The sequence below is a fragment of the Microcaecilia unicolor genome, chromosome 3 (assembly GCF_901765095.1).
Source record: "Microcaecilia unicolor chromosome 3, aMicUni1.1, whole genome shotgun sequence".
Taxonomy (NCBI): domain Eukaryota; kingdom Metazoa; phylum Chordata; class Amphibia; order Gymnophiona; family Siphonopidae; genus Microcaecilia; species Microcaecilia unicolor.
Window position 1 is genome coordinate 294730624 of NC_044033.1, and position 25887 is coordinate 294756510.

Sequence of the window (25887 nt, forward strand, 5' to 3'; positions counted from 1 at the left end):
ACCCACATGTAGGTGCCCCCTTCACCCCTAAGAGCTATGGTAGTGTTGTACATTTGTGGGTAGTGGGTTTTGGGGGAGGGGGGTTGGGGGCTCAGCACCCGTGGTAAGGGAGCTATGCATGTGGGAGCGTTGTCTGAAGTCCACCGCACTGACCTCTAGGGTGCCCAGTTGGTGTCCTGGCATGTCAGGGGGGCGAGTGTACTACGAATCGTGGCCCCTCCCACGACCAAATGGCTCGGATTAGGACGTTTTTGAGATGGGCGTTTTTAGTTTCCATTATCGCTAAAAAAAACAAACGCCCAGCTGAAAAACGTCCATTTTTTCAAAAATACGGTCTGTCCCGCCTCTTCATGTACCCGTTTTCGGACATAGACGCCCATGGAGATAGGCGTTCGCGTTCGATTATGCCCCTCCACGTATTCTAGATTATAACAAAAAATCTCTGTTATAATATCTTGCTCTCTTATATGATTTTTTAAAAACAGATTTGGGATAACCTCTTTCCATCAATCTAGTCATTAAATTAGCACTTTGTTCTCTAAAATCTGATATTTGGAAAAATAGACCCCACAACATTCTGGCATCAGGTCTACCAAAACGAATGGTCAACAAATGCAGACACCATTCAATTCCTCCAAGAATGGGATGATATATGTAAGACAACATTAGACACAATTGCCCCAATCCAAACCAGAACATCACATAGGAAAAAATCAAATCCATGGTTCACCGAAGAGCTGAAAGAACTCAAAACACAAGCCAGAAAACTAGAACACGCATGGAACAAAAAGAAAGATGAACACACACTGAATGCCTGGAAATCACTTCGGAGGAAATACAAATATACCATAAAACAGACTAAAAGACTACACTACAAAACAATGATTGGACCAAACTACAAAGACACACACAAACTCTTCTACCTTGTAAATAAATTCCTAGACACCACACCAGTTACAAACAAGAGCAAAGATACACCAGGGGTCAACGACCTCGCGAAATACTTCAAGGAGAAAATTATACAATTATGACTTAAAATACCCGCCAGCCCTATTGAATACGCCACACTCCTAAACTGTCTAGACCCAGAAGACGGAATATATCCAGCGGACAGGATCTGGACCGAATTCGAATTACTATCAGAAGACCTCATCTCTAAAACACTCAAAAGATTCGCCAAATCCCAATGCAAACTAGATATCTGCCCAAACAACCTCATGAAATCAGCTCCTCAACAATTCATAATAGACCTAACGAACCACGTGAACTTCATGCTACAAAACGGACTTTTCCCAAAGGAAAAATTCTACTCACCCCAATACTCAAAGACACAAAGAAAAACGCAAACGAAATAACTAACTACAGACCAGTAGCATCTATACCACTAATAACCAAAATAACCGAAGGGATGGTAACTAAACAACTCACAAACTATCTCAACAAGTTCTCAATACTGCATGATACCCAATCAGGATTCCAGTCAAATCACAGCACAGAAACAGTATTAATTACCCTAATGACCAAATTTAAACAAATGATTGCAACCGGCACCAATATACTCCTCTTACAATTTGACATGTCAAGTGCCTTTGATATGGTTGACCACGGAATCCTATTCTTAACCTTACGCTCATATTAGGTCACATCGAATTCAACTACGTCTGCTGCATGGACACCTGAATGTGGAGTACCGCAAGGATCCCCCCTCTCACCAACTATTTTCAACCTAATGATGATCCCCTTGGCAAAACATCTATCAAACCATAACCTTAACCCATACATATACACCGATGACGTAACGATATATATTCCTTTCAAACAAGACATTAAAGAAATCTCCAACGAAATCAACCAAAGTCTACACATCATGAACACCTGGGCAGATGCATTCCAATTGAAACTGAACGCAGAAAAAACTCAATGCCTCATACTTTCCTCCCAATACAACACAAATAAATTTATCGCTATTAACACACCTAAACTAAATCTGCCAATCTCAGAAACTTTAAAAATCCTTGGAGTCACTATTGACCGCCACCTAACACTTGAGACTCACGCGAACAACACAACCAAAAAGATGTTCTACCCCATGTGGAAACTGAAAAGAATAAGACCATTCTTTCCAAGATCTGTCTTCCGCGGCCTAGTGCAATCACTCGTACTCAGTCATCTGGACTACTGCAACTCACTATACGCAGGCTGCAAGGAGCAAATACTGAGGAAACTTCAAACAGCCCAGAATACAGCAGCCAGACTCATCTTTGGAAAACCAAAATACGAAAGTGCAAAACCCTTACGTGAGAAACCACACTGGCTCCCACTCAAGGAACGTATCACTTTTAAAGTATACACCTTAGTTCACAAAATCATTCACGGTGAAGCCCCTGCATACATGTCTGACTTAATAGACCTGCCACCCAGAAATGCTAAAAGATCATCCCGAACTTTCCTCAAGCTCCACTTCCCTAAGTGCAAAGGCATAAAATACAAAGCACTGCACGCATCAACCTTCTTTTATATGAGCACGCAATTCTGGAATACACTACCACGCAACCTGAAAACGATCTACGAATTAACCTACTTCCGCAACCTATTGAAGACTCATCTCTTTGAGAAAATTTATCGCAAGGATCAAAACACATGAAGTCCATACACACTAATAGAAATGCATCAATACACTCTCTTCTGAATTCTCTTCCCCCGTATATTCACCACACTTAAAACTCTACCCACAGACAAAATTGTTATACCAGAATGTTCTCTTGCTATTGTTCTATCGCCCTATCATTTTCCCATTGTTACATTCTATTGTTCTATTCCCCTAATGATATTTTGACTTTGTCTTCCCATAACTCTTCACAATGTAACCCATAATCGTACTGTAACAAATTGTATTTCCATCATTCACAATGTATTGTAAGCCACACTGAGCCCGCAAATAGGTGGGAAAATATGGGATACAAATGCAATAAATAAATAAATACATAAATAAATAAACTGCGTTTTATTCTTAAATGTGATAGGGGTAAACTATTTTTTACACAGTGAGGGTGGCAACTGTCATAACACAGAAACATATTCCTGTCTGTCACTTTTCTAAATACTTTAGTAACAAAACCTATAGTGTTCTGTGTGATTTCTACGACCAAAAATTGTATTTTATCAATGGCTGATAAATTCTCATCACAAATATTTATTCACTGTACAAACATGTCTAACTCTTAATGGGTTCCACTCCAAAGAAAGAAAACATCATCTATGAATCTGGACCACTTAACAATTTTCTCAATAAATGGTGAACAGTATATCCATAAGTACATAAGTATTGCCATACTGGGAAAGACCAACGGTCCATCAAGTCCAGCATCCTGTTTCCAACAGTGGCCAATCCAGGTCACAAATACCTGGCAAGATCCCAAAAAAGTACAAAACATTCTATACTGATTATCCCAGAAATAGTGGATGTCTATGGACTTTTCCTTTAGGAAGCCGCCCAAACCTTTTTTAAACTCCGCTAAGCTAACCGCCTTTACCACATTCTCTGGCAACGAATTCCAGAGTACCCGTTTTCGGACATAGACACCCATGGAGATAGGCGTTCGCGTTCGATTATGCCCCTCCACGTCTCCCAATACGAGCAGATTAGAATTAGATAAGCAAGTATTTGAGATAAGATTTTGTTGACAATCTTGCCAGTTTCCTGTAGGTCTATAAAACATAATAATATTTAGATGGTCGAGTAGTGTGGGATGACTGATATTAAGTGAGGCAATTTCAAGTTGTGGAATCATGGATACTGCTTTAGTTGTTACTATGAAATGGGATTTATATATCAGTGCAATACCACCTCCTCTCTTTCCATTTCTAGGCCAGTGGGTTATTTTGTAACCTGGAGGGCAAAGATCTACTAATATTGGGGCATTTTGGAAGTGAATCCAGGTCTCATTCATGATTAATAAATCTAATTTATCATCAATGATCCAATTTGTTAGTATTGTTGTCTTGTTGACAGCAGATCTGGCATTTGTGTATCCGACTTGGATTTTTTGGAAGGGATCAGATAAGTTGGGGATTATGTTGATTTTTCTTAGTTGCCTCTTAACTTGTTGTGGTGGTTTATTATAATCATTGGTTCCTTTGGTTTGGTGTTTTTCAGATGAGGTGATGATTCAATTGTTTTGGTTGTTATTGTTGTTATGGCGATTAGTATTGTACTTGGATGGTCGGTAAGGCATGTAAATTGTAGGAATGTTATTAGTTTCTGGTAGGGGGGTGGAAAGCATGTGGTGAATTAGAGTGAGTAGATGATGAAGAATAGATTTGTAATATTCATCTTGATATTATTTCTTGTGAATATTGGGTTCGCTAGAATTCAACAGTGATGGTGAAAAAAAATAATTGTTCAGATGTGCCCCGCATCTGCCTTCAACTGCAGGTTATACAGTGTTTAATAATAGCAGATATTTATCTTGTTAAGGGTCTGTAATAGTGACACTGCTAAGCATTAATAGTATTATGAAGTGCAGTGAATTAACTAATTTGAGTTGTATCAATTGAGTGCAATTGTCTGCAATTAAAGCTAGCAACAATTTTGGATGCAGATGATCAGCAGTGTTATGAGATGTGAGCAGTAATTTTAGATGTACACAGTCAGCAGTGCTAAAAAGTACAATGAATTGACTGCTAGAAATTACATCAGTTACATGTGGTTAAACAATATTGATATGAAATGCAATCAATTGGTTACCTTCCAGAGCAAGAAAATTTCATAATCACAATCTTACTGCCCATGTCAAAGGAGAGACATGTCAGAGAAACTGGCAGGCCCACCCAGTTTTCCTTTTCTACTGAAGTACTGAAAACCCTACCTGAGAATGAACTTTACCCTCATTTTCATACCACTAGATTCTCTCTGCCTGTCACATACCCTCTTGAATTTCATGTTATACTTCCTCCTTCCTCCTCAATAGTAGTTCAAAATCCCACTCAAGCATCTATGCTTAACGAAAAAATTGTAGGGTCAAAATTCAAAGCGATTTAACCAGACTTAAAAATCTTGTGGCCGATTAAATCGCTTGTTTGGGGCTAACCAGTCATATTCAGTGGCACTTAACCTGACAGTGCAGCTGAAAATGTCCAGTTCGCACTTAGTAAGAAACTGGTTATTTGGGGGGGGGGGGGGGGGGGGGGGAAGCATTATGGGGACACAGTCTGCACTTGGCCAGTTAAGTGCCGATATTCAGCACTTAACCAGCCAAGGTAACTACATAAAAGTGAGTCCTATCTTTATGTGGTTCACCATGGCCAGTTAAGTGCTGAATATCGTACTTAATCAACTGTGGTTTCGCGAGCTCCTTATACCCGCCGGCTAAGTATGAGGCCCTGTATAAACAGAGATCAGGAAAATTCAAGAATGGTGCCTAACTTTTGGCGACCTAACATTTGGGCGCTACACATCAATTCTATAATGGCAGTTCCACACAGAACTGCGGTGATAGAATACGAGTCTATGTCCATATTTATGCACCTAACTTTAGATGTGAGCAATAACGCCAGCTCAAAGGCTGGTGAAAATACTCGTGCCTAACTGAAGCAGTTTTCTATAACAAATATAGACCCACCCATACCCCTCCCCAGTCCACGCCCCCACTGCTGTTGTGCATTATAGATTTTGCGCATATATGTCATAGAATCCTGACTATGGGCAGCTGTGTGTAACTGCTAACTGGTGCCAATTAGTACCAATTATTGCTAGTTCATATCAAATCAGCTCGTTACTACATTAAATTATGTGCACAGGATCACGTGCTGCTAGGCTAGCAGGAGGAAGCCACAAGGAAGAGCTCCGTGGCCTCCATTCAAAATCTTACCTCAAGCATCTCAAACTCCTGCAATTAACCGTTTTTGTCGATACAGCAGTAGGTGAAGTATCGCTGAGGAGGAAATTGATTGTGATATGTCCCTGCCAGCAATTCCATGTCTACAAAGACCTACCTAAAGGAAGACGCATGGGGTCGCCGGGGAAGCCAAGATGGTGGAGGGCGGTTCCTCGGACGCGCCAACAGTAAGCTCAGTGTGGGCAGCAGAGATCGCAGCGGAGGTTTCCGTGCTTCTAGAATCCTCGGTTGACCAGAAATTACAGTACATAGCAGACAAGTTGGAAAAAATAGATGGCACTTTCAGGGGTTTGAAGACAGACCTCACAGAGTACCAACAACGACTTTCAGATGTAGAGGACAAAAGCCTGCAACACGAGGCCCAATATCACCCCATGCAAAAAAATTTGGAACGACTCGAATCTAAAGTGGAAGACCTAGAAAATCGGGCCAGATGCAATAACCTATTAGTGGGGCTTCCAGAATCAAATCAAGGAAATGTTTTTTGATTTTGTTTTTTTCCTGTTGGCACTTTGTTCTTTTCTTATGGAGGTTTCTGCAACCAATGTGGCTATGGAAACTGCTGTTGTCACAGAGAGTAATGGCTATTGCATTACACAATATGGAAGTTTGGATACACTGTGAAATACAGAGCCCAGAATTTTCTGGAGTCTACCACAAGGATGAATCTGGAGGTGGTGGGACCTATGCTGTCGGGAACCATGGAGCTTTTGGATTACAATATTGTCACACGGAAGTATTACCTCCAGGCCTCCCTTGGGAGGCTCGGCATATATTCTCTACAATGAGATACAATATTAATTAATGGGCAGAACTAATTGCAGGGGGGGGGGTTCTCTTCTTCTCTCCTGTTTTGTGAACTGTCCTTTTCTTGTAAAAGTTGAGGCCACTAGTGTGGCTGCTGAGACTGTTTTTGGTACAGAAAGTAGTGGCTCCTGCGTTACATATTATAGAAGTTTAGATATACTGTAAAATAGAGAGCCCAGATCTTTCTGGAGCCTATCACGAGTATGAATCTGGAGACGATGTAAACTTTGCTGTTGTAACTCATGGTGACTTTGAAATCTCACCTCATCACACAGACGTATCATTCACAAACTTCCCTTGGGAGGTGTGGCAGATGCTGTCTACAATTACTACTACTACTTAGAATTTCTATAGCGCTGCCAGGGTTACGCAGCGCTGTACAAGTTTAACATGGGGAAGGACAGTCCCTGCTCAAAAGAGCTTACAATCTAAAAGGTTACAAACTATGTAGTCAGTGTAGGTAACATGAATGGGGAGGGTAGTTAGGCGCCAAAAGCAAGGGAGAAGAGATGGGCTTTGAGTAAGGACTTGAAAATGAGCAGTGAGGGCGCATGGCGTATGGGCTCAGGAAGTCTGTTCCAGGCATAAGGTGATGCGAGGCAGAAGGGGCAGAGTCTGGAGTTAGCGGTGGTGAAGAAGGGTACAGATAAGAGTGATTTGTCCTGAGAGCGGAGGTTACGGGTGGGAACATACGGGGAGAGGAGGGTAGAGAGGTAATGGGGGGCTGCAGATTGAGTGCACTTGAAGGTCAATAGGAGAAGCTTGAACTATATATGGTAGCGGATCGGGAGCCAGTGAAGCGACTTGAGGAGAGGGGTGATATGAGAGTATCGGTTCATGCGGTAGATAAGCCGTGCGGCGGAATTTTTGACAGATTGAAGGGGGGATAGGTGGCTAAGCGGGAGGCCAGCGAGAAGAAGGTTGCAATAGTCAAGACGAGAGGTAACGAGCGAGTGGACGAGGGTTCGGGTGGTCTGTTCAGAGAGGAATGGGCGAATTTTGCTAATATAGAGGAAGAAGCGACAGGTCTTAGCTGTCTGCTGGATATGGGTAGAGAAGGAGAGGGAGGAGTCGAAGATGACTCCGAGATTGCGGGCTGAAGAGACGGGGAGGATGAGGGCGTTGTCAACAGAGACGGAAAGTGAGGGAAGAGGAGAAGAGGGTTTGGGTGGAAAGACAAGGAGTTCAGTCTTTGCCATGTTCAGTTTCAGATGCCGGTTGGACATCCAGGCAGCGATGTCAGAGAGGCAGGCCGAAACTTTGGCCTGAGTTTCGACTGTGATGTCGGGAGTGGAGAGATAAAGCTGGGTGTCATCAGCATAGAGATGGTACTGGAAACCATGTGATGAGATCAGCGAGCCCAGGGAAGAGGTGTAGATCGAGAAAAGAAGCGGTCCAAGGACAGATCCTTGAGGAACCCCAACAGAGAGTGGGATGGGGGTGGAAGAAGAGCCATTAGAAAATACTCTGAAGGTGCGTTGGGAAAGATACGAAGAAAACCAGGAGAGGACGGGGCCCTGGAACCCGAATGAGGACAGTGTGTCAAGAAGTAAATTATGATTGACGGTGTCAAAGGCGGCAGATAGGTCGAGGAGGATGAGGATGGAACCTAGTTCTAACGAATATGCAGAGCCAATCACAGCTTGTTGTTTAATAATGTTTTTTTGGGTTTTTGTTTTTTACAAATTGCATTGCTTGTGGAGGTTGAGGCAGCCAACGTGGGTGTATGGACTGCTGTGGTTACAGAAAATAATGGAGCTTACATTAAATGATATAGGAGTTTTGAGACACTAATGGATCCCAATAGGGTTCTATATTTTCATTAAAAGCAGGTTGCTTGAGGAGGGGGGGAGGCTCTAGTTGGGGTTATAGGTGATTGAATTCTATGATAGAGCTGTTTAGGTTTGGAGGGAGAGGCTTTGAGGAATTGGGAGGTTGGAAGTTTTTTTTTTCCCTCTCCCTCTCTTCTTCTATCTCTCAGCAGGAGGGAAACAGTGATTGTAGGCTATTAGGAGACAGACAACCTTAAAAATGCATATCGACAGAAGGTTCTCTCTCACAGTCTGAGTTATCTAGAGATGATGGAGTAGCCCAAGGGCTGGGGGCCTCTTCTCATCTATTTTTTCCAAATTAGATTTACAGCTTCTTTTAATTTGCATAACTCTTGGAGACCATGAGCCCAATTAAATTTGTATCCTGGAATTTAGGGAGAGTAACCTCACCGATTAAACGTACAAACGTTTTGCAAGCTCTGAAGCGTCATAACACGGATGTAGAATTTGTTCAGGAGACCTACCTTACTACTGCAGAGCATGCTAAATTCCGTCAGAGGTGGGTTGGACAAGTAACTGAGGCCCCAGCATTACGGAGAAAAGCGGGAGTTATGATTCTTTTTCGTCGAGGCCTGGATGTACAGATTAAGTAAATAAAACGGGGTCATGATGGACGTTATGTCTTAGCTGAAGTGCTGCTTGAGGGGAAACTTTTCATTTTATGCAATGTTTACGCTCCAAATGTATTTGATAAACAATTTCTCAGTAGGCTGATTGCTCTGTTAGCCCCCTTTCAGGGTGGCAATATTATCCTGGGGGGAGATTTCAATATGGTATATGATCCTCAGCTAGAGAGATCTTCAGCAGCATCCCAGGGTCCGAGTCACTATGCCCAAGGACTGCCCTTTCTTTGCAATACTCTGGATTTAATAGATGTATGACGAGTGTTGAATCCCACCGTCAGAGATTACATTCATCTTTCACGTGCACACTCAACACAATCACGTATTGACTACTTTTTCCTGTCCAGCCCACTATTTTCACATATCTCTCAAGCAGAGATTGGCTCTTATGAGATATCTGACCATGCTTTAGTTTGGGTTCAATTAGCTGGAGGATGAAGGCCGGAGCAGAGTGGATTCTGGAAATTCCCCCTAAACCTATACTGGGACACGAGATTTCATTCTTTTCTTCGGGAAAAATGGGAAGATTATATGCGCAACAACAGTTTGCATTTTCATCAATATGCTGTATTTTGGGAAACGGCCAAAGTGGTTATGAGAGAAGAAAGAATTAGTTATCGTGCCTGTGCTCACAAACAGAGATAGAGAGATTTTGAGATTGGAGAAGGTGATACGACAGCAGTGTATTGTACACAGGGCAGCCCGAACAGTGACTGCTAGAGAGGCCCTTTTGACTTCCCAGAAAGAGTTGAATGAATTGCTCCATCAGAGGGCCAGAAAATCCCAATTATATTATTGGTATCAACTCTTTCTTCATGGCAATAAGGCAGGTCTGTTGGCCCGACTAATTAAAGGAAAAAGGGGGACTACTTGTGTAACACAGCTACGAGACTCTAGGGGCCATTGGATCCGGAAGGACCCAGAAATTTCAGCTCACTTTCTGGAATACTACAAGTTACTCTATCAGGAACCCACAGATGGGATGTCAGATAGTGATTTATTCTTAGATAACTTGACGTTACCCATAGTTACAGCGGCACAAAGAGAATTTTTAAATGCTCCCATCACAGAGGGAGACCTTTTATTAGCAGTACAGCAAAGCAAGCTTCAGAAGGCGCCAGGACCGGATGGATATGGGGTGGAATTCTATAAGTTGCTTTATGAGCAGATACAATCTCCCCTATTGAATCTTTTTAACTCTATGGCAACATCAGGTGCCCTCCCGGAGTCTTTTAAAATGGCCCAGATGATTGTTCTGTTAAAACCTGGGAGGAACCCAGAAGATCCGGGATTCTACCACCCCATCTCTTTGTTAAATTGCGATGTAAAATTATCTGCAAAGATTCTGGCAAATAGGCTGTCCCACGTCCTTCCGGACAAGGGTCGATCGGTTGCCAAGAATATCAGATCAATTTTGGCATCACTGGAGGTTGTCAAGCGGTCAAGGGTACATTCCCTATTGATTAGTTTTGATGCAGAGAAGGCCTTTGATCGAGTGATCTGGCAATTTATTTTTGCAGTGTTGAAAAAAGTAGGCATAGAGGGATTCTTTAGTGAGGCTGTAAGTGTGCTATACACTGACCCAAGGGCATTTGTCTGGGTTAACGGAGAACAATTCACTGTGTTCCCAATCCATCAAGGCACAAGGCAGGGATGCCCGTTGTCTCCATTACTTTTTGTACTTTCATTAGATCCCCTTATTAGAGAAATTGTTTCTCATCCGAAGATTTCTGGCGTATCCGTTGGACGTTCTTCTTTTAAGATTTCAGCATTTGCAGATGATTTGTTAATCCATATTACTAACCCTCGCAAGTCTTTGGCAGCCTTTCTAGCCCTTTTTCATGAATTTGGGGATTTTGCGGGCTTAAAATTAAATTTTTCCAAATCTTTGGCTTTGGCATCTACAGAGCAGGTAAGACGGGAATGGGAAGCAGAATTTCCACTAAAATGGGCGCATGATTCTTTTCACTATCTAGGCATTAAACTTAGAAAGTCTCGTCCCTATTATCAATTAAACATCTCTAGTTTATTAGAAAATACTGCAGAACGTCTGACCAATTGAAGATCTCTCCCACTATCTCTACATGGCAGAATACACCTGTTTCGTATGATTGAATTTCTGAGATGGCTTTACGTCCTTCAAATGTTACCGTTGCACAGTTTTAAAAAGGATCTATCTCTGCTATATAGACAAGCAAAAGCAATGAAGGTGGAACAAAAAGATATGAAGGTACCCAAAGACAAAAAACACCCCCAAATCACTAATGTTGAAACACATACCAGGAAATGTAGATGGAAAGCGATGACCACAAATGCTCGTAGCCTAAGCAATAAAGTTCATGACCTTCAAAAGCCCTGATGTTGGAGGCAGACTTAAGACGTTGTTGCAATCACAGAGACGTGGCTCAATGGTTCCCATGAATGGGATGCAAACATACCAGGCTATAATCTATTTAGGAAGGATAGAGAGGGTCGTAAAGGTGGAGTAGCTCTGTATGTGAGAAATGACATTGAGGCAACTGAAATGACAGGGACCTGGGGAAAGGAAGAAGAGATATGGATCACCTTAAAAAGAGATGATAAAACCTCTGTCCACGTGGGTGTTGCCTACAGACCTCCGACACAATTGCAAGAACTAGATAAAGATCTGATCGCAGACATTCAAAAGTTGGGAAAGAAGACAGAGGTGCTGTTGCTGGGAGATTTCAATCTGTCGGGTGTAGATTGGAAGGTTCCGTCTGCAGAATCGGAAAGAAGTAGAGAAATCGTGGATGCTTTTCAAAGTGCTCTGCTCAGACAAACGATCACAGAACCCACGAGGGAGGGAGCGACACTGGATCTGGTGCTCACAAATGGGGATAGTGTGTCAAATGTCCAAGTGGGTGCCCACCTGGGCAGCAGTGACCATCAAACGGTTTGGTTTGATATGATGGCTGAAGTGGAGGTCGGCCACTCAAAACTCGAAGTCCTGGATTTCAAGCGTGCTGACTTTAATAAAATGGGGGAATACCTGAGGAAGGAGCTGATGGGCTGGGAGTACAAACGAGTGGTGGAAGGACAGTGGTCCAGGCTGAAAGAATCTATAAATAGGGCCACAAACCTTTATGTAAAGAAAGTAAATAAAAGCAAGAGAAAAAGGAAACCGATATGGTTCTCCAAGCAAGTGGCTGAAAAAATAAAGGCCAAAGAGTTGGCATTTGAAGTACAGAAAAGAAGAGGAACACAGAGAGGAATACCGGATAAAACTGAAAGACGCAAAGAGAGAGATACGTCTGGCAAAAGCGCGAGCAGAAGAACAAATGGCTAGAAATGTAAGGAGGGGTGACAAAAATTTCTTCAGGAATATTAGTGAAAGGAGGAAGACTAAAAAGGGAATTGTGAGACTGAAAGATGCTGCGAACTGCTATGTAGATAAGGATGAAGAAAAAGCAAATCTGCTAAACAGATACTTTTGTTCTGTTTTCACAGAAGAAAATCCTGGAGAAGGACCGTGATTGACTGACAAAAGTACATATGAAAATAGAGTGGATATAGCACCGTTCACGGAAGAGAGTGTGTATGAACAACTTCAAAATCTAAAGGTGGACAAAGCCGTGGGGCAGGACGGGATCCACCTCAGGATATTGAAGGAGCTCAGAGAGGTTCTGGTGGGTCCTATTAAAGATTTGTTTAATAAATCCTTAGAGACGGGACAGGTTCCATGGGAATGGAGAATGGCGGATGTGGTCCCTCTTCACAAAAGTGGTGATAGGGAAGAAGCTGGAAACTACAGGCCAGTAAGCCTCACTTCGGTTATTGGAAAAGTAATGGAAGCGATGCTGAAGGAAAGGATAGTGAATTTCCTGGAAACCAATAAGTTGCAAGATCTGAGACAACATGGTTTTACCAAAGGGAAATCATGCCAAATGAATCTCATTGAATTTTTTGACTGGGTGACCGGATAACTGAATCAAGGACGTGCTATGGACGTAATCTACTTAGATTTCAGCAAAGCTTTTGACACGGTTCCCCACAGGAGGCTCTTGAATACACTAGACAGGCTGAAGATAGGACCGAAAGTGGTGAACTGGATTAGGAACTGGTTGACGGACAGACGCCAGAGGGTGGTGGTTAATGGAATTCGCTCGGATGAGGGAAAAGTGAGTAGTGGAGTGCCTCAGGGATCGGTGCTGGGACCGATTCTGTTCAATATATTTGTGAGTGACATTGCCGAAGGGTTAAAAGGTAAAGTTTGCCTTTTTGCGGATGATACCAAGATTTGTAACAGAGTGGACACCCCAGAGGGAGTGGAAAACATGAAAAAGGATCTGCAGAAGCTAGAAGAATGGTCTAAGGTCTGGCAATTAAAATTCAATGTGAAGAAATGCAAAGTGATGCACTTAGGGAGTAGAAATCCACGGGAGACGTATGTGTTAGGCGGTGAGAGTCTGATATGTACGGACGGGGAGAGGGATCTTGGGGTGATAGTATCTGAGGATCTGAAGGCAACGAAACAGTGTGGCAAGGTGGTGGCCGTAGCTAGAAGGTTGCTAGGCTGTATAGAGAGAGGTATGACTAGCAGAAGAAAAGAAGTTTTAATGCCCCTGTACAAGTCGTTGGTGAGGCCCCACCTGGAGTATTGTGTTCAGTTTTGGAGGCCGTATCTTGCTAAGGATGTAAAAAGAATAGAAGTGGTGCAAAGAAAAGCTACGAAAATGGTATGGGATTTGCGTTACAAGACGTATGAGGAGAGATTTGTTGACCTGAACATGTATACCCTGGAGGAAAGGAGAAACAGGGGTGATATGATACAGACGTTCAAATATTTGAAAGGTATAAATCCGCAAACGAACCTTTTCCGGAGATGGGAAGAGGGCATGAAATGAGATTGAAGGGAGGCAGACTCAGGAAAAATATCAGGAAGTATTTTTTCACAGAGAGAGTGGTGGACAATTGGAATGCCCTCCCGAGGGAGGTGGTGGAGATGAAAACGGTAACGGAATTCAATCATGCATGGGATAAACAAAGGAATCCTGTTCAGAAGGAAGGGATCCTCAGAGGCTTAGCCGAGATTGGGTGGCAGAGCCGGTAGGGGGAGGCGGGGCTAGTGCTGGGCAGACTTATACGGTCTGTGCCCTGACAATGGCAGATACTAATCAAGGAAAGGTATAAACAAAAAGTAGCACATATGAGTTTATCTTGTTGGGCAGACTGGATGGACCGTGCAGGTCTTTTTCTGCCGTCATCTACTACGTCACTATCTAGCTCATTTTCGAAAGTGATCGCCGGCCATCTTCCGACATAATCGGGAGATGGCCGGCGATCTCAGGAAAAGCGGCAAAATCGGTATAATCGAAAGCTGCTTTTTTGACAGCATCGTCGCTTTCCCGTCGCCTCGCCGGCGAAAGTTCAAAGGGGCGTATCGCTGGCGAAGCGAAGGCGGGACATGGGTGGCCATGGGCGTGGCTACCAGATGGCCGGCTTTCACGGATAATGGGAAAAAAAAAGCGCCGTTAAGCAGTATTTCGCCGGCTTTACTTGGTCCTTTTATTTTCACGTCCAAGCCCCAAAAAGGTGCCCCAACTGACCAGATGTCCTCTGGAGGGAATGGGGGATGACCTCCCCGTAGTCCCCCAGTGGTCACCAACCCCCTCCCACATGAAAAAAATAAAAATAAAGCACTTTTTTGCCAGCCTCAAATGTCATACCCAGGTCCTTGACAGAAGAAAGCAAGTCCCTGGAGCAGTTTTTAATGGGTGCAGTGCACTTCAGGCAGGCAGACCCAGGTCCATCCCCCCCCTACCTGTTACACTTCTGGTGCTAAGTGATGAGCCCTCCAAACCCCCCCAACATCCACTGTACCCACATGTAAGTGCCCCCTTTCACCCATAAGGGCTATGGTAATGGAGTAGAGGTGTGGGGAGTGGGTTTGGGGGGGATTTGTGGGCCTCAGCACCCAAGGTAAGGGAGCTATGCACCTGGGAGCTTTTTGTGTATTTTTTTAAACATTTTTAGAAGTGCCCCCTAGGGTGCCCTGGCATGTGAGGGGACCAGTGCATTACAAATGCTGGCTCCTCCCACGACCAAATGCCTTGGATTTCGCCGGGTTTGAGATGGCTGGCATTTTTTTTCCATTATCGCTGAAAAACAAAACCGGCGATCCCAAACCCGGCGAACTCTGGCATTTGGCATCACCAACGTTCTAATGAAGCCTCCAGCCGGAAGTGTGAAGCGCCAGAGATATCCGGTTTCCCCATGAGTGAAGGAAAACAGCACAGCACGAAATCCCTCTCTCTGTAACAGTGAAGCACTCAGAGGGGGGAGGGGACAGAGACGCCCTCACTCTCTCTGTAACACAAACACAGCACAGCAGGAAACTTAACACTGAAGGACTGGACTCGGAGGGGGAGGGGACAGACAGCACAGGGGAAGGGAGAGAGGGCAGAGGGCAGGGACACACACACTCCCACATGCACACTCTGAAGAAAACCTTGCTAGCCCCCGTTTCATTTGCATCAGAAACGGGGCTTTTTTACTAGTTTTTATCTATTTCGGAGGAAAAAGCCTCAAGTATTGTGACGTGTCTCCATATTCTGCAGGTATACTGTCAGTTGTTTAACGGAGTACTCACTCTCATCATAGGCAAAAATACTCCTCTCTATTTCTGTTACTAGTATCAAAGATATTCTTGCTCTATCCAGATTCCAATATCATAAGGTAAAATTATGTATCATACCTGATAATTTTCTTTCCATTAATCATAGCTGATCAATCCATAGACTGGTGGGTTGTGTCCATCTACCAGCAGGTGGAGATAGAGAGCAAACTTTTGCCTCCCTATATGTGGTCATGTGCTGCCGGAAACTCCTCAGTATGTCGATATCAAAGCTCCATCCGCAGGACTCAGCACTTAGAGAATTACACCCACAAAGGGACACTCTGCCCAGCTCACCACCGCCGAAACGGGGGAGGGGAATTAACCCAGCTCATCCCCACACAAGTGGGGGAGAGGAATCCGTCCAGCTCATCCCCGCGGAGCGGGGGAGGGACACCACCCCGCCGATGCGGGGGGATCTGGCTTATCCTGCAACCGCAACCGCGGGAGGAGCTGACTGACCCTAACACCGCCGAAGCGGGAGGGGTACAAAGCTGCCCTACAGCCGCACGAAGCGGGAGGGAGTGCCGGCAGAATTTAAGTCTCAATCCAGCCCCGTAAAACGGAGGGGAGAGGCAGCAGCTCACTGTAACACAAACTCGTCTCAACTCTTGAAGAATCCAAGTGAAAAAACTTGAACACGAAGTCCTCCTGAAGTAACTGAAGACTAAACTTGAACCTAAAATTCATCCAGAATATAAACAGTACAGATATCTGGGAGGGGCTATGGATTGATCACCTATGATTAATGGAAAGAAAATTATCAGGTATGATACATAATTTTACCTTCCATATCATCATGCTGATCAATCCATAGACTGGTGGGATGTACCGAAGCAGTACTCACCCAGGGCGGGACATTGAAATCCCTGAACTCAACACTGAAGCTCCAAACCGGGCCTCCGCCCGAGCAGCCACAGTCAAGCGGTAATGTCTGGAGAAGGTATGGGCCGACACCCAAGTTGCCGCCTTGCAAATCTCTACCAAGGAGACGGACCCGGCCTCTGCCAACGAGGCCGCCTGAGCTCTAGTGGAGTGGGCCTTCAACTGAATAGGCGGCACCTTCCCTGCGGCCACATAAGCCGCTGCAATGGCTTCCTTGACCCATCTTGCCACTGTAGGCTTAGCAGCCTGCAGACCCTTACGAGGACCTGCAAACAGGACAAACAGATGATCCGACTTCCGGAAATCATTGGTCACTTCCAAGTATCTGATGATGACCCGTCTCACATCCAGATATTTGAGAGCAGAATACTCTTCTGGGTAGTCCTCCCTACGAAAGGAAGGGAGACAGAGCTGCTGACTCACATGGAAGCGAGAAACAATCTTGGGTAGGAAGGAAGGCACTGTGCGAATAGTCACTCCTGCCTCAGTGAACTGCAGAAAAAGCTCTCGACAAGAGAGTGCCTGGAGCTCGGAAACTCTTCTGGCTGAAGTGATAGCCACCAAAAAGACTGCTTTCAACGTCAGGTCTTTCAGAGATGCCCTCGACAAGGGTTCAAAAGGCGGCTTTGTAAGGCTCTTAGCACCAGGTTGAGATTCCACGCAGGCACCACTGAGTGCAGAGGAGGGCGCAGGTGATTAACTCCCTTTAGGAAACGCACCACATCTGGCTGCAAAGCCAGGGAAGCACCCTTCAGGCGGCCCCTGAAGCAAGCCAGGGCCGCTACCTGGACTTTCAGGGAACTGAGCGACAGGCCTTTCTCCAGACCTTCTTGCAGGAACGCCAGCACTGAAGAAATTGGAGCAGTAAATGGAGACAGTGAACCTGCTTCACACCACGCTGCAAAGGTACGCCAAACCCTGGCGTAAGCAGTAGAAGTAGAGCGCTTCCTCGCTCTCAGCATAGTGGCGATGACCTTGTCTGAGAAGCCCTTCTTCCTCAGACTCTGCCGCTCAATAGCCAGGCCGTAAGACCAAAGGGGGAGGGATCCTCCATCACCACGGGACCCTGATGTAACAGGCCCTGCTCCACTGGCAGTCGCAGAGGTTCGTCCACTGAGAGCCTGATCAAGTCCGCATACCAGGGACGTCTGGGCCAATCCGGACCCACCAGGATTATCCGGCCCGGATGCTTTGCCACCCGGTCTAGCACCCTGCCCAACATGGGCCAGGGCGGGAACACATAGAGAAGCTCCTGTGTCGGCCACTGTTGGAGAAGAGCATCTACTCCCAGGGATCGAGGGTCCCGTCCTCTGCTGAAAAAGCGCGGCACTTGGCAATTGGCTGATGACGCCATCAGATCTAGGCTCGGCTGGCCCCAGCGCTTCGTGATGTCCAAGAATGCCTGAACAGATAGCTGCCACTCTCCGGGCTCCAAGGTATGGCGACTGAGAAAGTCCGCCTTGACATTCATGACTCCGGCAATGTGGGCCGCTGACAGCTGTTCCAGGTTCGCTTCCGCCCACTGGCATAGATTCATGGCCTCCTTGGCTAGAGGGGCGCTCTTGGTACCTCCCTGGCTGTTGACATAGGCCACAGCCGTGGCATTGTCCGACAGGACCCGTACAGGCTTCAACGCCAGTACCGGAATGAACTCCAAAAGCGCCAACCGAATGGCTCTGAGTTCCAGGAGGTTGATAGACCACTTTACCTCTGCAGGAGACCAGAGCCCCTGCGCTGTCCTTCCCAAGCAGTGGGCTCCCCAGCCCGACAAAGAGGCGTCCGTCGTGACAACAATCCACTCCGGGGTCACCAGAGGCATTCCTGCAGACAACTTGTCTGTCTGCGTCCACCAGCTCAGCGCCTTGCGCACTGCTGGGTCCAAGGGAAGGCGCACAGCATAATCCTCCGACATCGGAGTCCAGCGCTGCAGCAGAGAGTGTTGTAGTGGTCTCATATGAGCCCTGGCCCAGGGCACTACTTCCATCGTGGCCGTCATAGAGCCCAACAGCTGCACATAGTCCCAAGCCCGAATAGGAGAGGCTACTAGGAACTGGTCCATCTGAGCCTGAAGCTTGACAATCCGATTGTCTGGCAGGAACACTCTGCCCACTTGGGTGTCGAATCGAACTCCCAGATACTCCAGGGACTGAGTTGGGCGCAGCTGGCTTTCCTCCCAGTTGATGATCCACCCCAGGGAACTCAAAAGAGCAACCACCCGGTTCACAGCTTTGCCACACTCTGCATAAGAGGGGGCTCGGATCAACCAGTCGTCCAGATAAGGATGGACTTGTACTCCTTCCTTCCTCAGGAAGGCCGCGATGACCACCATTACTTTGGAGAAGGTCCGCGGAGCAGTAGCCAACCCGAACGGGAGGGCTCTGAACTGGAAGTGTCGGCCCAGTACTGCAAAATGCAGAAAGCGTTGATGAGGAGGCCAGATGGGAATGTTCAAGTACGCTTCCTTGATGTCCAAGGATGCCAGGAACTCTCCTGCCTGCACTGCCGCTATAACAGAGCGGAGGGTCTCCATGCGAAAGAGCCTGATTGACCCCTTGAGGTCGAGGATAGGCCGTACAGAACCTCCTTTCTTTGGTACCACAAAGTAAATGGAGTAACGTCCCTTGCCAAGCTGATTTTCTGGCACCGGAACGACCGCACCCAGGCGGATCAGATTGTCCAAGGTCTGCTGCACTGCCACAGCTTTGACCGGAGACTTGCAGGGAGAGAGTACAAACCTGTCTCTTAAGGGTAGGCAGAACTCTAGCTTGTAGCCGTCTCTGATGACTTCCAGCACTCAAGCGTCTGAAGTTATTGTGATCCACTCGCCCAGAAACGAGGACAGCCGTCCTCCAATCTGCACTGGGGCGTGGACCAAGGCCCCGTCATTGGGTACGAGACCCTAGGGGAGGACCGGAGGGAGCACCTCCGGGACGGCGGTCTCTGCGAAAGGAATGCTGCTTGGGGGAGAATTTCCTCTTGAAGGAAGAGGGGGCAGAGGAGCCCGACCTGCCCGGGCAGTACCGACGGGCTTCCTGAAACCGTCCTCTGGAGGTACCGGGGCGAGCACTAGCCCGAGCCCTGACCTCTGGTAACCTCTTGCCCTTAGACGTGCCAAGATCGGTCACGATTTTGTCCAGCTTGACCCCAAAGAGCAGCTTGCCTTTAAAAGGCAATCTAGCCAGGCGGGATTTAGAGGCGTGGTCAGCAGACCTATGCTTCAGCCAAAGCCACCGCCGCGCAGAGATTGTCTGAGCCATGCCTTTAGCTGAGGCCCTCAAGACATCATACAGCAAGTCTGCCAAATAGGCTAAGCCCGATTCCAGGGCCGGCCAATCAGCCCTCAAGGAATGATCCGAGGGGGAAGCCCGCTGCACCATAGTCAGGCACGCCCTGGCCACATAGGAGCCGCAAACTGAGGCCTGCAAACTTAAAGCAGCCGCCTCAAAGGACGACCTTAAGGCCGCCTCCAATCTTCTGTCTTGGGCGTCCTATAGGGCCGTGCCACCTTCCACCAGCAACGCCGTTTTCTTAGTCACCGCAGTGATTAAAGAAACCACGGTAGGCCACAGAGAGGCCTCACGTTCACTTTCAGGCAAAGGATAGAGGCGGGACATAGCCCTAACCACTTTAAGGCTCGCTTCCGGGACATCCCACTGAGCCGAAATTAAGGTGTGCATGGCATCATGCACGTGGAAGGTTCTAAGCGGGCGCTTCGTCCCCAGCATAATGGCAGAGCCAACAGGGGCTGAGGGAGAGACGTCCTCCGGAGAGGAAATCTTCAAAATGCCCATGGCCTGCATTAACAGGTTGGGCAAATCCTCTGAGCTAAAGAGCCGCGCTGCAGAGGGGTCATCCGCTCCATCCGAGTGGGGATCCGTCTCCTCCAAGGAATCCGCAAAGGACCGTTGGGAGAACTCAGATACGCTGCCCTCATCTACATCGGAGGAGACAAAGTCCTCCAAGGCCTGGGAATCAACCCGAGGGCGTTTACCTCCGGGGGCCTCAACCTCTTTACCAGACGAGGGAGCAGGGGCAGCGTTTTGCATAAGGAAGGCCTGATGCAGCAGCAAAACAAACTCGGGGGAGAAACCCCGCATACTGTGCACTTCCGCAGCCTGGGCTACAGCCCTAGACGCACCCTCAACCGGCGCTCGCAAGAGCGGGGGAGAGACATGCTGCGCATCCAAGATGGCGTCCGGCGCGACACTCCGCGAAGGAGCCGCGCGGGAAGAACGGCGCTTAACTTTAGCCGCTTTTGTGCCGTCGCCCAAATTAAGGGCGTTCATGGCATCAATGTCTCCCACCTCAAGGGCGGCCCAAGAAGAAGCCGTCCGAGCCGCATGGCCGGCCAATATGGCGGAGGCGAGCCGCGGGGGATGGGCGTTTATGGCGGGAAAAACCGCCACACCGGAGGAAGGACCGGGACACTCATCGGCCACGAAACTGTCACCCAACAAGGGCGAATCAGACTTTAAGACCCCCGCATCCCCTCTGGAAGCGCACACGCGATCCGGGGAGCGACTCTTTGCGCCCTCGCCCTCCGACGCCATAGGCCACGTGGAGACCAATCGGGGAACCCCCTGCCCGCTATAAAAGGTAAAAATTACCTGCTGTCCGCTCCGAGCTGTAACGACCTGGTGTCCCAGTGAGTAGCTGCAATAAACGTTTAAATAAACGTCGAAATAAACGCCTTTAAGGACGTTCAAAAATTTTTTTTTTTTTTTTTTTTTAAACGGAGCCAGTGGGAGGGGGGAGAAAAGGAGGGACCTGGCGCCACCAGGTTTGCACTTGCTCAAGAAGAGCCCTCAACCCCAGGCACTCAACAAAACCTAAAAATTAGGCTTGGAGGCCTAGCCAGAGCTGCTGCTGTGTGTGACCACCACCTGCTGAGATAGAGAACATACTGGGGAGTTTCCGGCAGCACATGACCACATATAGGGAGGCAAAAGTTTGCTCTCTATCTCCACCTGCTGGTAGATGGACACAACCCACCAGTCTATGGATTGATCAGCATGATGATATGGAAATTGCAGTTATTAGCTCTATTGCTGTCGCTATTATACAAGATTCTCTTGCTCTATCCAGAGTCAGATATCATGTAACAACTTATCTGAGTGATAATGCAGTTCCTCGCAATCCACGGCCAACTACGGCCAGAGTTTTGGGTCCTTCTTCAGGGTCCGTGGGATCAGAACTGCTCGTGGCATTCAGAACTAGTCATTGCTCTCACTCTACAAAATATCAATTCATGTTGATCAATCACAGGCGCTTTGTGCTTTAAGTCTCCGATCCACATCCCACCTCACATACCTAATGTTGTCGGCTCCCTCTCATGTTCTGTTTAGCAAAACTAAAATGGCACTTGCTCTTATATAATGATGTCAGACGGCTCCCTTATCCCTAAACCAATAGGTGCACCCGAACAGCTGATCTGCGTCGGGGCACTTTCAAAGCACACTACATCTTGGGATCATTGGGTCATTATTTTAAAAAAGTGACTCCACTCTATCTTAAGGTTTATCCCCCTTGGGTATATAGAATTCAATTTGAAAATCCATTTCTGCTCTTGCTGGAAGAGCGTTCTTCTCCTATCTCTTCCTTTCAGATTGAATTTGATCTGTTGTAGAACTATACATCTCAGTTCTTCAAACTGATGATGCTTATTGATGCAGTGCAGTGCTGTCATTTTTGCAGTATTAATATTACTGTTGTGTTCTGTTAAACGTGTGGCAAGCCTTCTCGAGGTTTGCCCAATGTATAATTGTTGGCAAGGACACTCTAAACAATAGACCACAAATTCTGACTTACATGTGGTTTTTGTCCGAAGTGCGTAACTTCTTCCTGACTGCGGATCTTTAAACTCAGTCTGTTCAAGCATTAAATCACATATCTGACAAGTCCCACATTTTCTGTGGCCATTTCTTCCTCACGCTTTTGTAATTCTGATTTAAGAGCTGAAGGAGACAAACCGCCCTTATAATCGAAAGTGATGGGCGCCCAGATTTCAACCCAAATCGGGAGATGGGCGCCCATCTCGCAAAGGCGCCCAAATCGGTATAATCGAAAGACGATTTTGGGCGTCTTCAACTGCACTCCGTCGCGGAAACGGCCAAAGTTGATGGGGGCGTGTCGAAGGCGTGGTGACGGCGGGACTGGGGTGTGGTTATCGGGCGAGGAGAGATGGGCGCCTTCGGCCAATAATCGAAAAAAATGAGCGTTTTTAGCATGAATTTAGGCCACTTTTTTTTTACCCTTTTTTTTCATGAACAAGTCCCAAAAAAGTGCCCTAAATGACTAGATGACCACCGGAGGGAATCGGGGATGACCTCCCCTGACTCCCCCAGTGGTCACTAACCCCCTCCCATCAAAAAAAAAAAAGAAGTTGAAAAACTTTTTTTTCCAGCCTGTATGCCAGCCTCAAATGTCTTACCCAGCTCCCTGACAGCAGTATGCAGGTTCCTAGAGCAGCTATTAGTGGGTGCAGTGGACTTCAGGCAGGTGGACCCAGGCCCATCCCCCCCCCCCTACCTGTTACACTTGTGGTGCTTAATGCTGAGCCCTCCAAAAAAAAAAAAAACCACTGTACCCACATGTAGGTGCCCCCCTTCACCCCTTAGGGCTATGGTAATGGTGTAGACTTGTGAGCAGTGGTTTTTGGGCAGGATTTGGGGGCCTCAGCACACAAGGGAAGAGTGCTATGCATCTGGGAGCGCTTTCAAGGTTTTTTTTTTTTTAATTGTTACAAGTGCCCCCTAGGGTGCCCAGTTGGTGTCCTGGCATGTGAGAGAGACCAGTGCACTACGAATCCTGGCCCCTCCCACGACCAAATGCCTTGGGTTTGTTCGTTTTTGAGCTGGACGCCTTCGGTTTCCATTATCACTGAAAACGGAGGGCGCCCATCTCAAATCCGCCCAAATCCTAGGCATTTGGCCGGTTCCAACCGTATTTTCACAGGAAAAAAAAGATGGACGCCCATCTTTTTCGAAAATACAGTTCGGACCACCCCTTCTCGTAGACGTTCCTGGAGATGGGTGGCCCATTTCGATTATGCCCCTCAAAATCTCTTTTAAATTTCTCCCTCTACTGAATGCTGATCTGACTCTTGTGTTGGCAAATTCTGGTAATGTTTTTATGACATGCCAGTGTTTTCTTATTATTGAGACAATAATGTTAGATGTTGTTGTGTACTTCAAGACACAAGTTATAATATCCTCTTCCTCCTTCACTGCCTCCTTCCTTGGTAATAACAAATATTCCCTATTGTTATATTTGGCTCTTCTGTACGCTTGATGGACTATGGACTAGGGGTACCCTCTTTGCTCTAATCTTTCACTCAACTCCTTTGAGTTCCTTTAAAATCTTTATCGTCTGAGCAAATCCTCCTCATACGCAAAAATGAGAGAATGGAAGGCTATCTTTCAGTCGCTTAGGATGATAACTAGTGTATTCTAAAAAGGTGTTTCTGTCCATTTCTTTGCGATACACACTGGTCTCTAATTTCCCTTCAACTTTCTTTCCCAGAACATCTAAAAATGGAATGGTTTGTAGGCTACATTGTATTGTGAATTTCAACGTTTCATGGCTCTCTTTCAAATATGCTACAAATACGTCAAGCTCTTGGTGTGTCCCGTTCCAAATACAGAACACATCGTCTATGAATCTCACCCAGGTTATTACTTTATCAAAATGAGAAGATTCATAAACCTTTTCCTCCTCGAATTTTGCAACAAAAAAGTTGGCTACAGACGGTGCCATGGTCACTCCCATGGCTATGCCTGATTTCTGCCTAAATAGTCTACCATCGAACTGAAAAAAAATCTTATTCATAAGCTAAAGCTTTAATGAATGTAGTGGGAACTCTTTGCTCCTCTCTTCTGGTTAAAACTTCTTCAATGGTTTCTAAGGCTTCATTTTGAAGTATTACTGTATATAGGCTAACTATATCCATTCCTCTTGCACCCCTCCTAACCTGTTGAGAGTGTTTAAGAAATCAGTGCTATCCTTGATGAACGATTTATTATGCTGCACTTGTGATCATAAAAACATATCAACATAAAAATTGAGAGGGGTTCCAGAAGTGACCCCCTGCTTGATACTATCGGTCGTCCTGGGGGATTAGTTAATCTTTTACGTACTTTCGGAAGCGTATAGAATATTGGTTTACTCGGGCATGTCTTATTCAGGAATGCAAACTCTTTCTGCATCAGGACACTTTTGGCATATCCATGGTCTGTGATCTGAAAGTTCTCTTCCTGTAGTTCTTCTGTGGGGTCTACATACAACTCTTCATACTCTACTGGATTAATTCTCTTCATATTTCATTCATATATTTTGTTCTCTCTTGTATGACAATGGACCTTCCTATGTCTGCTCTCCTGATGACAATGCGGTAATTGTTCTTCAAACCAGAAATTGTTTGTTTTTCTGCTTTCGAGCAATTGTAAAATCTTCTCTGCTTCTTTTTCTCTATCTGAGTGATATCTCTTGTAACGAGCTGCTTGAAAATCGTTAATGCTGGATCAGGGGGTGTCGGGGGTATCCATTTTAATTTCACCCGTGATCTATCAAGGTATTCTTCTGTGGTGTTACCAAAAAATGACCTTATGTGCAGCTTTCTCATACATTTCTCTATGTCTACCCTAGTTTGAAAAGGCTCATGATCTACTGTGGGCACAAATGTCAAGCCTTTTGCTAGAACTGCATATTCTATTGTCATTAGTGGATGTGCGGATAGATTAATAACCACTAGATCCTTTACTGCTGCGACCGAGTATGCGGTCGTTCTATCCTGTCCTGTCTGTAGTTCCGATCTTGTCTCATTTTGTAGAGTGAGAGCAACAAATAGTTCTGAATGGCATGAGCAGATCTGATCCCACGGACCCTATTTGTGAGAATTAATGGCCTGCTTGCCCTCGAAGAACTACATTTACAAAGTCATTTTCAATTTGAACTGTGCAGGCCTCTGTGGTTGAAACAGATGAAGTTTGAACTAGTGACGTAGCTACAGTTGAGCCTGGGTGGGCATAGACCCAACCATTTTTGGCTCAGGCCCACCCAGCGGCAGCACCTGACAACATTAGAAAGAGGGAGGGCAGGCTGGAGGAAAGCAGGAAGTGTTTGTTATGACCACTGGTTTGGTTGGGGGGTCAAAAGGGTGACAAACCATTTTTTTGGGTGGCACTTACCACCCTATGCCACCGTGTAGCAAC

The 25887-nt window shown here is 46.2% G+C and overlaps 1 protein-coding gene across 1 annotated transcript in view; it reads right to left on the minus strand.

Annotated features, from left to right (window-relative positions):
- CSAD (cysteine sulfinic acid decarboxylase) overlaps positions 1-25887 on the minus strand; it is a 324205-nt gene that overhangs the window by 248779 nt on the left and 49539 nt on the right. The gene's annotated exons all lie outside the window — the stretch shown is intronic.